General features: G+C 56.7%; 2 long non-coding RNA genes across 2 annotated transcripts; both read left to right on the top strand.

The window, feature by feature from the left end:
* The first annotated feature begins 4,173 nt into the window (after positions 1-4,173).
* Positions 4,174-7,039, top strand: LOC122203934. Its single transcript, XR_006195410.1, has 2 exons — positions 4,174-6,345; positions 6,850-7,039. It is a non-coding gene; the product is annotated as an uncharacterized LOC122203934 (long non-coding RNA).
* A 787-nt stretch (positions 7,040-7,826) lies between these two features.
* LOC122203758 lies at positions 7,827-9,439 on the top strand. The gene is made up of 2 exons (XR_006195323.1): positions 7,827-8,763; positions 9,352-9,439. It is a non-coding gene; the product is annotated as an uncharacterized LOC122203758 (long non-coding RNA).
* Positions 9,440-10,899: the final 1,460 nt, after the last annotated feature.

Genomic DNA, 10,899 nt, shown 5'->3' on the forward strand with positions numbered 1-10,899 from the left:
CTGGTTTCCCGAGTCTGGGAAAAGTGGAAATTCCAGGAACCTACCCAGACTGGGCCACCCCTCCCCCCCACCCCTGCCCCCGGCTATGTCTACCAGGTGATCCAGTTGTCCTTACACAGGGCAGAGAGCATCTCTCTTGTGTCATCGGGAAAAGAGAAGAAAATAATCGATGAGGTGGTTGATCGATGATCAGTAAACCGAGGCGGTTGCCCTGCAGAAAAGAGGCAGTTTCTCCCTGTGCCTCACCCTATTCTCTTTTTTAACGAACGTACCTGCTCGCAAAAATTCCATCAACACGAATGAATGTGGAGGGAAACTGGGACCATCAGGCCCCAACCCATTCATCCTAATGCGAGTCCCCTCCTAAGAGATCAGTTCATGTTAACGCCTTGGTATGTCCTCCCTGATCTTTTCTGAGGTGTCTGTCTGGACTCCCCAACATGGTTGGACTCTGTCACGTGAGTGGGGTCGTACTTTGCATGGGATCTTCCTCCTTGGTGGAGTCGTCTCCTGTGCACCTGAAATTTACATGCTCCCCTGAGTTTGCTCGCCATCAGGCAGAGCGTGTGCCTTCCAGAGAGAGAGTGACGCATGCCGAGCAGCGGTGAGTTCTTTGTGCCCATTCTTCTATGGCCGTGGGGCGCAGGGGGCCCCTGTGACGTAGTAGAGCCCCAGGGTAGACACGGACTGGGGTTGCTGAGTCACCGCATGGAGGACAGCTCTCCTGGAGGGTGACCGAACTCACATCAGCGGCTGTGTAAGCGAGGGATAAACCTTTTCTGTGTGAGGTCACGGAGGTTCCTGCAGCACGGTGGGAGCTGTCCCGCCTCATACGTCACGGGGCTTTCATTTTTTATAATTTTTTTTAATGTTTCTTTATTTTTGAGACGGAGAGAGACACAGCATGAGTGGAGGAGGGGAGAGAGAGAGAGAGAGAGAGAGAGAGAGAGAGACATACACAGAATCTGAAGCAGTCTCCAGGCTCTGAGCTGTCAGAATAGCCCGATGGCGGGGCTTGAACCCGCGAGCTGTGAGATCATGACTTGAGCTGAAGCTGGACACCCAGCCGACTGAGCCACCCAGGTGCCCCATGGGGCTTTCTTAATTTCATGGACATCCATCCATGACCTGACATGTAGATCTCACTCACTCTTTTTCAGATCTTCATAATATTCCATAGTATGGCTGCACCTTGACTTATCTGACCAGTCCTCTTTATTTTTATTTAAACTTTTTATTTGAGAGAGAGAGAGAGAGAGAGCGCGTGTGTGAGCAGGGGAGAGGCGATGTGGGGGTGAGAGACAATCCTAAGCACGCTCCCTGACGTGGGGCTCGATCCCACGACCTTGGGATCCTGACCTGAGCCGAGATCAAGAGTTGGATACTCAACCGACTGAGCCACCCAGGGGCCCTGACCAGTGTCCTATAAATAATTCCTAGGTTCTTTCCAATTTTCCACTATTACAAACAGCAGTGTGCAAACAAGGCCACTGTGCCCTTACACACCCGTGTCCCTCTCTGTGCACATTGATTTCTGGAGGTGCATCGCTGGCTCTGTAGGCATGTGCATTTAACATTGTTGTGGGTATTTCCAGATGACCCACCAAAAAATAACCCCCCCCCCCACCAATACCGGTTTTCACTCCCAAGAATAGTTTCTGAGAGTGTCTCTTGGCCCCCGCCCTCGTTAACGAAGGATATTATTGATCTTTTTAGTTTTGTCCCTGTGATGGACAGAACACAGCGTCTCATTTCAATTTGTGTTTCACAGCATTTTTTTTCCTTTTTTTTGTAGGGTTGGGTTTATCAGCTCTCCTGCCGGCTTCCCTCTAGTTGCTTGGGGGGGAAATAGATTCCAACCCCCAGAGGCAGACGCTGGAGACACACACACAGGGACAGGGAAGGTGAGACAGAGACGGAGGCAATGACAGATGCTGAGACGTAGGTATAAAGGTAGATTCATAGTCCTGTATGTTGGGGGGACCTGAGCATGCGGGGAGGAAAAGAAGGGAGGGAGGGAGGGGGGAGAGGAGGGAAGGAGGGAGAGAGAGAGAGACATCAGTCTCCTGCTTCTCAGATTCACGCACCAGCCACCCCCCCCCCCACCCCAGGCTCACTCGAGAAGCAGGGTTCAGATCCCAAAGTGGGACCCCCATCACCTCTATGGCCAATAGTGGGGGGACCAGTCCGCATACGGGCTGGGCCGGGCCGGGCTGGGGCTACTGGCTCTACTCCTGTTGGCCTGAGGCCACACGCCTGGCTTGTTTGTATAGTTCTTCATGCTTCTTCCCCATATCTTGGTGTTTTTGGCTCCCAACTAGTCCCCTCCCAGCCAGGGAGGAGATAACTCCACTCGGTCCAAGCTGCTGGGGCTCTGGGAAGGACGTCTCAGGAAATAGCCGGAACTTTACACGCCTCCCCGCCCTCCACCGTCTCATCTCATCTTCACCAAGTGTGGAGAAACGACGGGGCTGCTGAGGGAGGCTGGACCGTTTGGCGTTGCTTCCCGTTTTCTCTCAAATCAAGCCTCTTCCGGAGACCTCGTCTCTGGGCCTGTAGCGCCCTGTCTTCTGGCGGGTGTGTGTCTGTCTGTGGGCACATGCCCGTGCAGATGTGAGCGCTCCTGTGTGTTTGGACTCGATGAGCCATTTGACAAACAGACCCGCGAGAACCCTGGAGGTGGACTCCCTTTCTTTTGAGACTCTTGCTCCCTCCTAAGAGAGAAAGTCAGCTAGATGCCTCTTCTTCCAGGAAGCCTTCCCAGGTGCCACAGCCCACTTCTCTGCCTCGTTCACATCTGCACCTCCCACGATGAGTGCGGGATCCAGTTCATAGTAGGGCTGGATGAAATGAATATGGGCTACGCTTTTTTTTTTTTTTTTGAAGTTCACTTATTTTTGAGAGAGAGAGAGAGAGAGAGAGAGAACGCATGCACACACAAGTGGGGGAGGGGCAGAGAGAGGGAGACACAGAATCCGAAGCAGGCTCCAGGCTCCGAGCCATCAGCACAGAGCCCGACACTGGGCCCGAACTCACAGACCGACCGCGGGATTGTGACCCGAGCCAAAGTCGGGACGGTCAACCGACTGAGCCACCCAGATGCCCCTAGGCTACACTTTTACTACGGAATTGCGGACCACTGTGGTCCAGAGAGGGCAGGGGACTTGCCCAAAGGCACACAATATGTCAGGGGCTGGGTGAAAAAGTAGAAGCCAGGATTTTTGACCCTTGGCCCAAGGTTTATTTTAGACCATCCCGCAAAATGCTCAAAGAAGCGGCCAATTCGCTGAGCGACGATTTTGTATTTTTGTTTCTTTGGAACAACCTATACATAAGGTACCCTTATTTCTCCTACGTGACCGATGGAGGAACGTGTTCCAGGCGGTTCGAACATGCTCGAACATGTTGCTCGAACGTGAAGAGGTTGCTCAGGGTCATTCTGTGGAAGATCCAGGATTTGAGACGGGGTGCCTGCCCCCACTGGAAACTCCAGATAGGATCTGCTTGCTGTTTTGGCTCTTTCAGAGGGAGATCAATGGCGTTCGACTGAGTCAGCCTTAAAATCTACTCTTTTGAGAGCTTGCAGCCGAAGCTCCGCCCGCGTCTCCCAGAGCTCACAGAGAGTCCTTGTGCTGTCCCCGGGAAGAGCCACCAGGCCCCGGGGACTGAGGCGGCCAAGAGGGCTTTTTCTGTCTTGTTGTCAACAACAATTTCCAGTGGGGCCCTGGTAGAGCCGACACGGCTCTGGTGTTGGAAAGCACGAGAAATCCCAGAGGGGTGGGGCGACTTCCGCAGCCGCAGCGGGGGTCATGCCGCTCTGGACCCCCGACCGTCACCTCCTTCCGGTGTGGCTCCCCCAACCGCGCACACCCACACTGCCTGAAAGACCCTGGGCCCCCTGGACATCGTCTTCATCTGTCTCTGGGGTCACCTGGTGACCCCTCCGCCCCACGGCTACTTTCACCCGTAAAAGGGGGTTCAGTGCCTAAAGATGGGTTGAGGATACAATGGGACAGGCCCCGCAGCTCCCTGACACCAGCTGAAGTCAGAAGGTGACCGTGGTGCTCTGTGTCGTCGCGCATTCCTCCGGAAGACATCTGAGTGGTCTATTTCACCTTTCCCGGCCGGACCCGTGAGTCCCTGGCCAACCAGTGAGCAGCTCGCCGTAGGGTAGGCGATGCCCTTTGCTACGCCCAATCAGAGGGCCCGGGGCAGGTCACATGACCGGAACAAAGTCGACTTCGGGAGTTCAGTTTAGCGGGTAAGGGTCCTCCCGGAAATGGGTGAGGGTGGTCTCAGCTCCCTGAATCCAACCGGGAACAGCCGGTGAGGAGCAGAGGACCAAAGCCCGTTGTGCCTCCTGCCGGCTGGGTGCCTTTGGACAAGTCCCCGGAAGAAGCTGCGTGTGTCATTTGCGAAGTGGCACGACCGTAAACCGTCTGTTTTCCCAGCACCACCGTGCGCGTCCGGCTGCATAATTCAAACCAGGCTGCCGGCACCGGGCCTGGCACCGAGGAGGTTTTCAGGACCTCTGGATTCCCCTTCAGACCCGAGGGGCTTGGATATCCTCTTCTCGGCCCTTTATTGAAAACAGCTCGCCCAAAGTTGACAACAGTCTGAACCGAGAGGGCTCATCTAGTTTTCAGTCCCGCCGTGCCACCGATTTATTTTGGTCCGTGAACCGTCGTTCAGCACCTGTTGGCATCTTGGAGTGCAAAGGCCTACTAATTTTGAGCAGTAGCAGCAGCCGGGGGGGGTCTGATTTTAGCTAGCTCCCGTGCAGGGGTCTCGGGAGAGGACGCAGGCTCCGTCCACCGCAGCGCCTGGGGCGGGCGAGGCGGGCGCCCGTTGGTGTGGGGAGGTGTTCCAGAGGGACTCACGCGCCTTGTCCCCACACGTCCACTACGGTTTCGCCAGAACTTTTATTTTGGCAGGTTTTGTACCAAGCCGGGCGCTTTTCATGTACCATCAGATTCGCTTTTCACCTTGAAGTTCCGATCGGCCAAGACTAACCGAGTGTTTGCTGTGCGCTAAGCCCTGGGGATACAGAGATGGACCTGGCCCGGCCGCCCCCGGCGGAGACCTCACGGTCTCGGAGCAGTGAGAGCGCGCCGCGCAATCAGAGACCCGCACCGCACCCCCCAGCACGTAGCTACCTCTGAAGAGACGTCCGGGAGATGAATGAAAGCCATGTGCGTGATAGAGATAAGATAAAATTGCAGGAAGTAAGGCGCGTTCCAATTCTCCTTGGGGGGATTTGGAGGAGGCTTCACAGCGGAAGTTCTTCTCTGCGCTGGGTCTCGAAGAAGATAAAGAAAGCGTTTCTCCGCCCGGAGAAGGGAAGAGGGTGTAGCATGCATCGTTGGGGCCCCGCCGGTATCTCTTGGCACGAAGAGTTGCTGCGCAAACCAGCCCTGCCCGATGGCCAGCACCGAGAGGCTTCGTCTGGGGGTTTGTCTGGCCCCCGGAGCTGGCTCTGCCCTCTGAAGGGGCAGGCAGGAGGGCGCTGGGAATCCGCCCTCTCCGGAAGCCCTCAACCACTAACAGCCAGGAGTGGGTGTATCAATACCCCAGCTCCCTCCCTTCATCCGTGTGTTGTGTCCCATCTCCCAGGGGTCCCTAGTGAGAACCCCCGTAACCGCCTTCTCCACTCCTCCCGCCGCTCCCTGATTTGGCCTTCCTGCACACGCCGAGTAAACCACTCCTCTCCAGGCTCACTTCTGGGGCAATCCAGACTGAGTCAGTGGAAGAGTTAGGTAACATTTTCTCTCCTGGCACAGCAGAGAGAAGCATGGGGTCGCTGCCACACTGTGTTGCTGAAATGCAATGGCTGACCCGCCGTCAGTGGTTAGGGTTGGATTCCACGTTGGTGGCCCCCCCCATTCTGGTTTGGACCTACCCGCCAAAATCACTCTGATTTCGCAAGCACACCGGGGCTCAGAAGGGTGAAGTGACTTGCTCAGAAACACAGAGCCGGTGGGCTTTGTATTACAGACTGGAGGCCCGAGGGCCGTGATTCCAGGCCTGCCGTATTTCCACACCCACCTTGAGCCCTTTCGGGGCTCAGTGACTCAGTTTCTCTGCTCTTCACTGTGTGCTGCTTTGGAGGGGCGGGGCGCAAGGTCCGAAATGTCCGTGGGCTGGAGACCCTCCTTCGTCCTCAGCCACAAACCACCTCCTTCCCTGGGAGCGGCTGCCGGGCCCCACAGTCTCTGGAACGAAGTGGGGGGACACCTGGTCTGGGGGTGTGTGTGGGCGGGCCCATGTCAGCAGCAAGAAGTGCTGTGCGAGCAGCCCTGCTGGTGGGGCCCGGGTGCTGGCTTCTCCAAGGAGCTGGCAGTGAAGGTTGGTTGAGCGAACTCCAAACGTGTGGGGAAAGTGAGGCCAGGGAGGGTCCCTGCAGAAGGGGCGTATGTGAAGACCTTGTTAGGAAGGGAGGCACTTCCGTGAGTAACAGGCGGGTGGTTTCCCAAGTGGGGGTGTAACGGGCACTTGATTTTCCCCTCCTCCCACGTCTGCTCGGGGGCTGCTGTGGGGGTTCCTCCCTAGTTCCATTCTCAGCCCCGTGGGGGTAGCGCAGAGCTCACCCTCCACTCCAGGGAGGCCCCTGAGAGGCTTTAACCCATCAGCCTTTTCCACCCCCAGGGCATAGTGATTGGCTCAGGGGTAGATTACGGGGATCCCATCAAGAGCCAATGAGATCCGAGGAGGTGTTTCTTGGGTTTCCAGGAAGGAGACACTTCTTCTCTCTCCTACTTGAGATTGAGGACTAAGGAAGTAATAGCTGGGTTGGAGGTGGCCACATTGCTACCAAGTCAAGAGACCCTGAAACTTCTGGGTGTCTTCTAGGGGGCGCACAGTACCTTGGAGCTACTAGATGTGGCTGAGGGAGAGAGAGAGAGGTGAGAGAGAAGCAGGCACCCCAGAAGGCAGAAGAACTGGGACCTTGGAGACCTTGAGTTGCTGGATCAAGCCTTGCCTGAAAGCAGCCAACCCTAGATACTTCAATATGGAAGTTCATAAATTTCTTTCTGTTCTTTAACAGAAGGGCAAGATTTATTGAAGTAGAGCTTATGGTCAAGTTCACGTTCTTCAGCATACAGGTCTATGCGTATTGACAAACACAGACAGTCCTGTAGTTTCTACCATCACTGGGATGTAGTACCGTTCTGTCGTCCCCCTGCCCCCACATTCCCTCATATCTTGCTTCTCCATTTTTTTCCCCCTTAAGGACAATTTGAATTTGGTTTTCTGTGATGCCCATAGCAAGAGTCCCACCTGGTAAAAGGCCATCCCAAGGACCAAGTCCCCAGGATCACCTTCTTTTCTCACCATTCCTTCTCACCACCACCCCCCCCCTGCAAAGGTGGACTGAATGCTCACGATGCACTGTGGTGGCCACTGGCCCTCATTCCTACGTCTTTCTCCAGCAGCCACCTTGGGCATCCCCATTTGGGTTTGGAGCAGACAGTACCACACGAATCACAAAATCTGCTACGGTGGGCGGTGGGCAGAAATGTGGACCCCTCAGTCCCCACTCAACGGGCTCCTGGAGGCCCCGGGGCGTTTCCCGAGCCTGGGAATGGGGAGCAGGGGCAGATCCACAGCACGGATCATTAAGATCCTACCGCTGGTGAGAGGTTGATGTTTTGCAACCGCTTCCCTCATGAGGGAGCTGACCTTTCTGTGCTCAATAAACCGGCCGCTGCGAAAGAGTGGGTTCCCTGGTGGCTGGGTACCCAAAGACAAGGTGACGATGGCATTTCTGGCGGGAGGCAGCAGGTGGAAGAGAGGGGAGAAGGGGGCTGGGGGCTGGGAAGCCTGGGTTCTGATCCTGACCTGCTATGTGGCTTGGGGGCAATCACTCTCCGAAGGTTTCTGTACTTCATGGGCACCTGCTGTGTGCCAGGCACCTTGACGATGGATGTTGTTGTCACTGTGCAAAAGGACTCATAGATACTGACTCTCAGGGCTGGGGGGGACCCTGTAAGTCCCCTCTGGTTGTAGCATGGGGGAAACTGAGTCCCAAGGAGAGGACCACCCCTTTAAGGCTGCGCCACGCTCGATGGCTTGTAAAGCCCTCCCTGAGCCACTCTGACCATGAGCTCCCCACATGCTGAGATTAGATCTGGGGAAGACATTGCTTGGACCTGTCACCTGCAAAGGTCAAATCCAGGTTTACCTCCTCCCGCGGCAGCTGCTCCGGGGTCTGACAGCACCCGGACACCCTCCTTCTGCCTGGCGGGGACCTTTTCTGCTCTATCTTCAACTTTTTCGTACAAAGAACCCCAGAGGTCAGGGAGCCGGACGGACCGGGGTTCTGGTGCCGGTGGGTTGTGGGATCCCGCCCTTGACCTCAAGATCGGGGTAAGGAGCCACACATCGTGACCGTGAGGTTAAGCCTGCGGTGGCCCTGAGTGTCTGAAGGGCTGTGAGGCGAGACTAGGACCCGGCAGTGAACTGGTGATTCGCTGGGTCAGGGATGGGGCCCAAGAATGTGGAGGGGGCGGGGAGGCTGATGCTGCCGGTCCGGGGACCGCACTTTGAGAGCCAAGGAGCTTAGATGAACCCAGATCCCTCAAGGGCAGCAACGCTGAGCGGCTTCTTCGATGTTCTACGGTGCCCGCTCACCACCCCCACGATCCACGAGCCCCAGTGAGCTTTCAGAGGGCCTGGCTAACCCAGAAGTGGGGCCCAAAAGCCTCGAACCGAGAGCTCTGCAGCAATGACGTTGGCCTCTTCAGCAAATACAATGCTGCACAGGTAAGAAAATGACTTAGCGCTTCGGGGATCAATACTCCCGCGACGAACTGGAGGCCAGCGCTCAGGGTGGCAGTGGGGGTCGGGGTGACAGCTCCCCGAAGCCTCTGTACCCCCCCCCCCCCCCACCCACACCAGGCTGCGGCCCCGCACAGCTCCTGCCAGGCTGCCCTGATCTATCGGCTCTCCCCCGGGAGCCTCCCAACTGCCCGTTGGTAAACAAAGCCTTTATTTCCCAGGCCGGTGGGGAAAAATTTCAGGCCTTTATAATTAAGTGTCCCGGTGAAGGGCAGCTGCCGAATTCTGGCGCTGGGTGCCCGTCAGGCGGGTGATGGATGGTAACAACACATCATTCCGGTGGCAGCCTGGCTTTGAGCTATGGGGGTCGTATATCACGGCACGGCCGTCTGGTCTCACTGCGCTCGGGCGCGAGAAGCGGGGCTCTGGCTGGGGTGGGGGCGAAGAGGGGCCCGGGCTGGCCTGGCGTGGGGGGTGCCTCCCTTAACCAAGGAGGCCGGGGGACAGAGCCGGCTGGCGGGTGTCCCCATGCCTAGTCTGTCCTGCCTCCCTCGCTCTTCTCTTACCCTGTAGCGTCACTCCGGGAGAAACCCAGAAGCCACGCTTGCTTCCTGCCTTTTCCTTCCTCCGTCCGTCCGTGCAACCCTTCCGCCGCTTCCCTGTTGATTTTGTCCCTAAAGGGCTCTGGAATTCATCTGCCTTCCTGCACCTGACAGACAGCATCCACACCCCAGCCACCACCTCTCCCTCTCTTGCTCTGTCCTCCCCTGTGGGTGGGATGCCACCCTCCCCGCCCCCGGCCCCTGCAAGTGGCCCCGCCGACTTGCTGGGGTCACTGGAATGAAGCCACGGCGTGGCACTTCCCACGTCCAAGGCTCAAGAAGCCTGGCAGCTTTCCCTCGTGCTTTGCCGTCGTCATGAGGAGGACGTGTCCACGTGAGCCCTCTGGTCCCGCGAGGAGGATGAGGGACAGGTAGGGAAGAGCCGCTCCCATGCCTGGTGTAGGGCAAAGCGCCTCCAGCCCCCAGCGGGCCCCAGGCCGTGTGAACCGTAATCACAGACGGGAGTTCTTCTGCATCACCAAGTTTAGGCCTTGATTGTCACGCAGCAGCAGCTAACTGATACATAAGAGCCCACAGCCCCTGCCCGCTTTTGGCCCCTCCGACTTCTCCAGCCTCATCTGTGCCATTCTCCTCTGTCATTATTGCTTTTCCCGGCCTCAGGGCCTTTGCCCATGCAGCACCCCCTTCCACCACCTGCAAAGCTTTTTCATGGTTCTCTTCTTCCTGCCCTTGGGTCTCAGTGTAAACATCATCTCCTTGGAGACACATGTGACCCACCTCCCCTCCCCCATTAAAAGTAGGTTTCCCGACTCATGACATTTGCTAATTCAGTCTCTTGTTTGTGTCCTTCGTGAAACCTAAAAACTTTTTGAAGCTATTATTTTCTTTTTCTCTCCTCACTGTTCTCCCCACCCCTCCCCTCCCTGTTTCTTCCTCTCTGTCTCCTTCTTTTTTTTAAAAAAATTTTTTTAATGTTTATTTATTTTTGAGACAGAGAGAGACAGAGCATGAATGGGGGAGGGTCAGAGAGAGAGAGGGAGACACAGAATCTGAAACAGGCTCCAGGCTCTGAGCTGTCAGCACAGAGCCTGACGTGGGGCTCGAACTCACGGACCATGAGATCATGACCTGAGCAGAAGTCGGCCGCTTAACCGACTGAGCCACCCAGGCGCCCTTCTCTGTCTCCTTCTCTGCGCTGCAGGCTTTATGATGGCAAGGGCCGGGTCTTAGGGCTTCTCTTTCTCACAGATGTGTCCCCGGCACTGAGATGCGTGCCTGGACACAGTGGGTGCTCAGTCGGTACGCGTTGACCCTATGTTGACCGGATGTCTCGCGGTGCGTACGGGACGGCACTGGGCTGGGACCCAGGCCTTTGTGACTTTCCGTCAGCCCCTGCTTTTGGCTGCCAAAGGCTTCATGCGTGCGTTAATGCTCTGTGACGGGAAGGCTGGGGTTGCTGGTGGAGGCACACCCAGACCGAGGGGCCATCAGCCGTGGGCCCCACCAGGCAGGGCAGGGACACATGCCTGTCATGTCCCCCTTGTGTTTCTGGAGCTCA

The sequence above is a fragment of the Panthera leo genome, chromosome D3 (genome assembly GCF_018350215.1).
Source record: "Panthera leo isolate Ple1 chromosome D3, P.leo_Ple1_pat1.1, whole genome shotgun sequence".
In the NCBI taxonomy this organism is placed as follows: Eukaryota; Metazoa; Chordata; class Mammalia; order Carnivora; family Felidae; genus Panthera; species Panthera leo.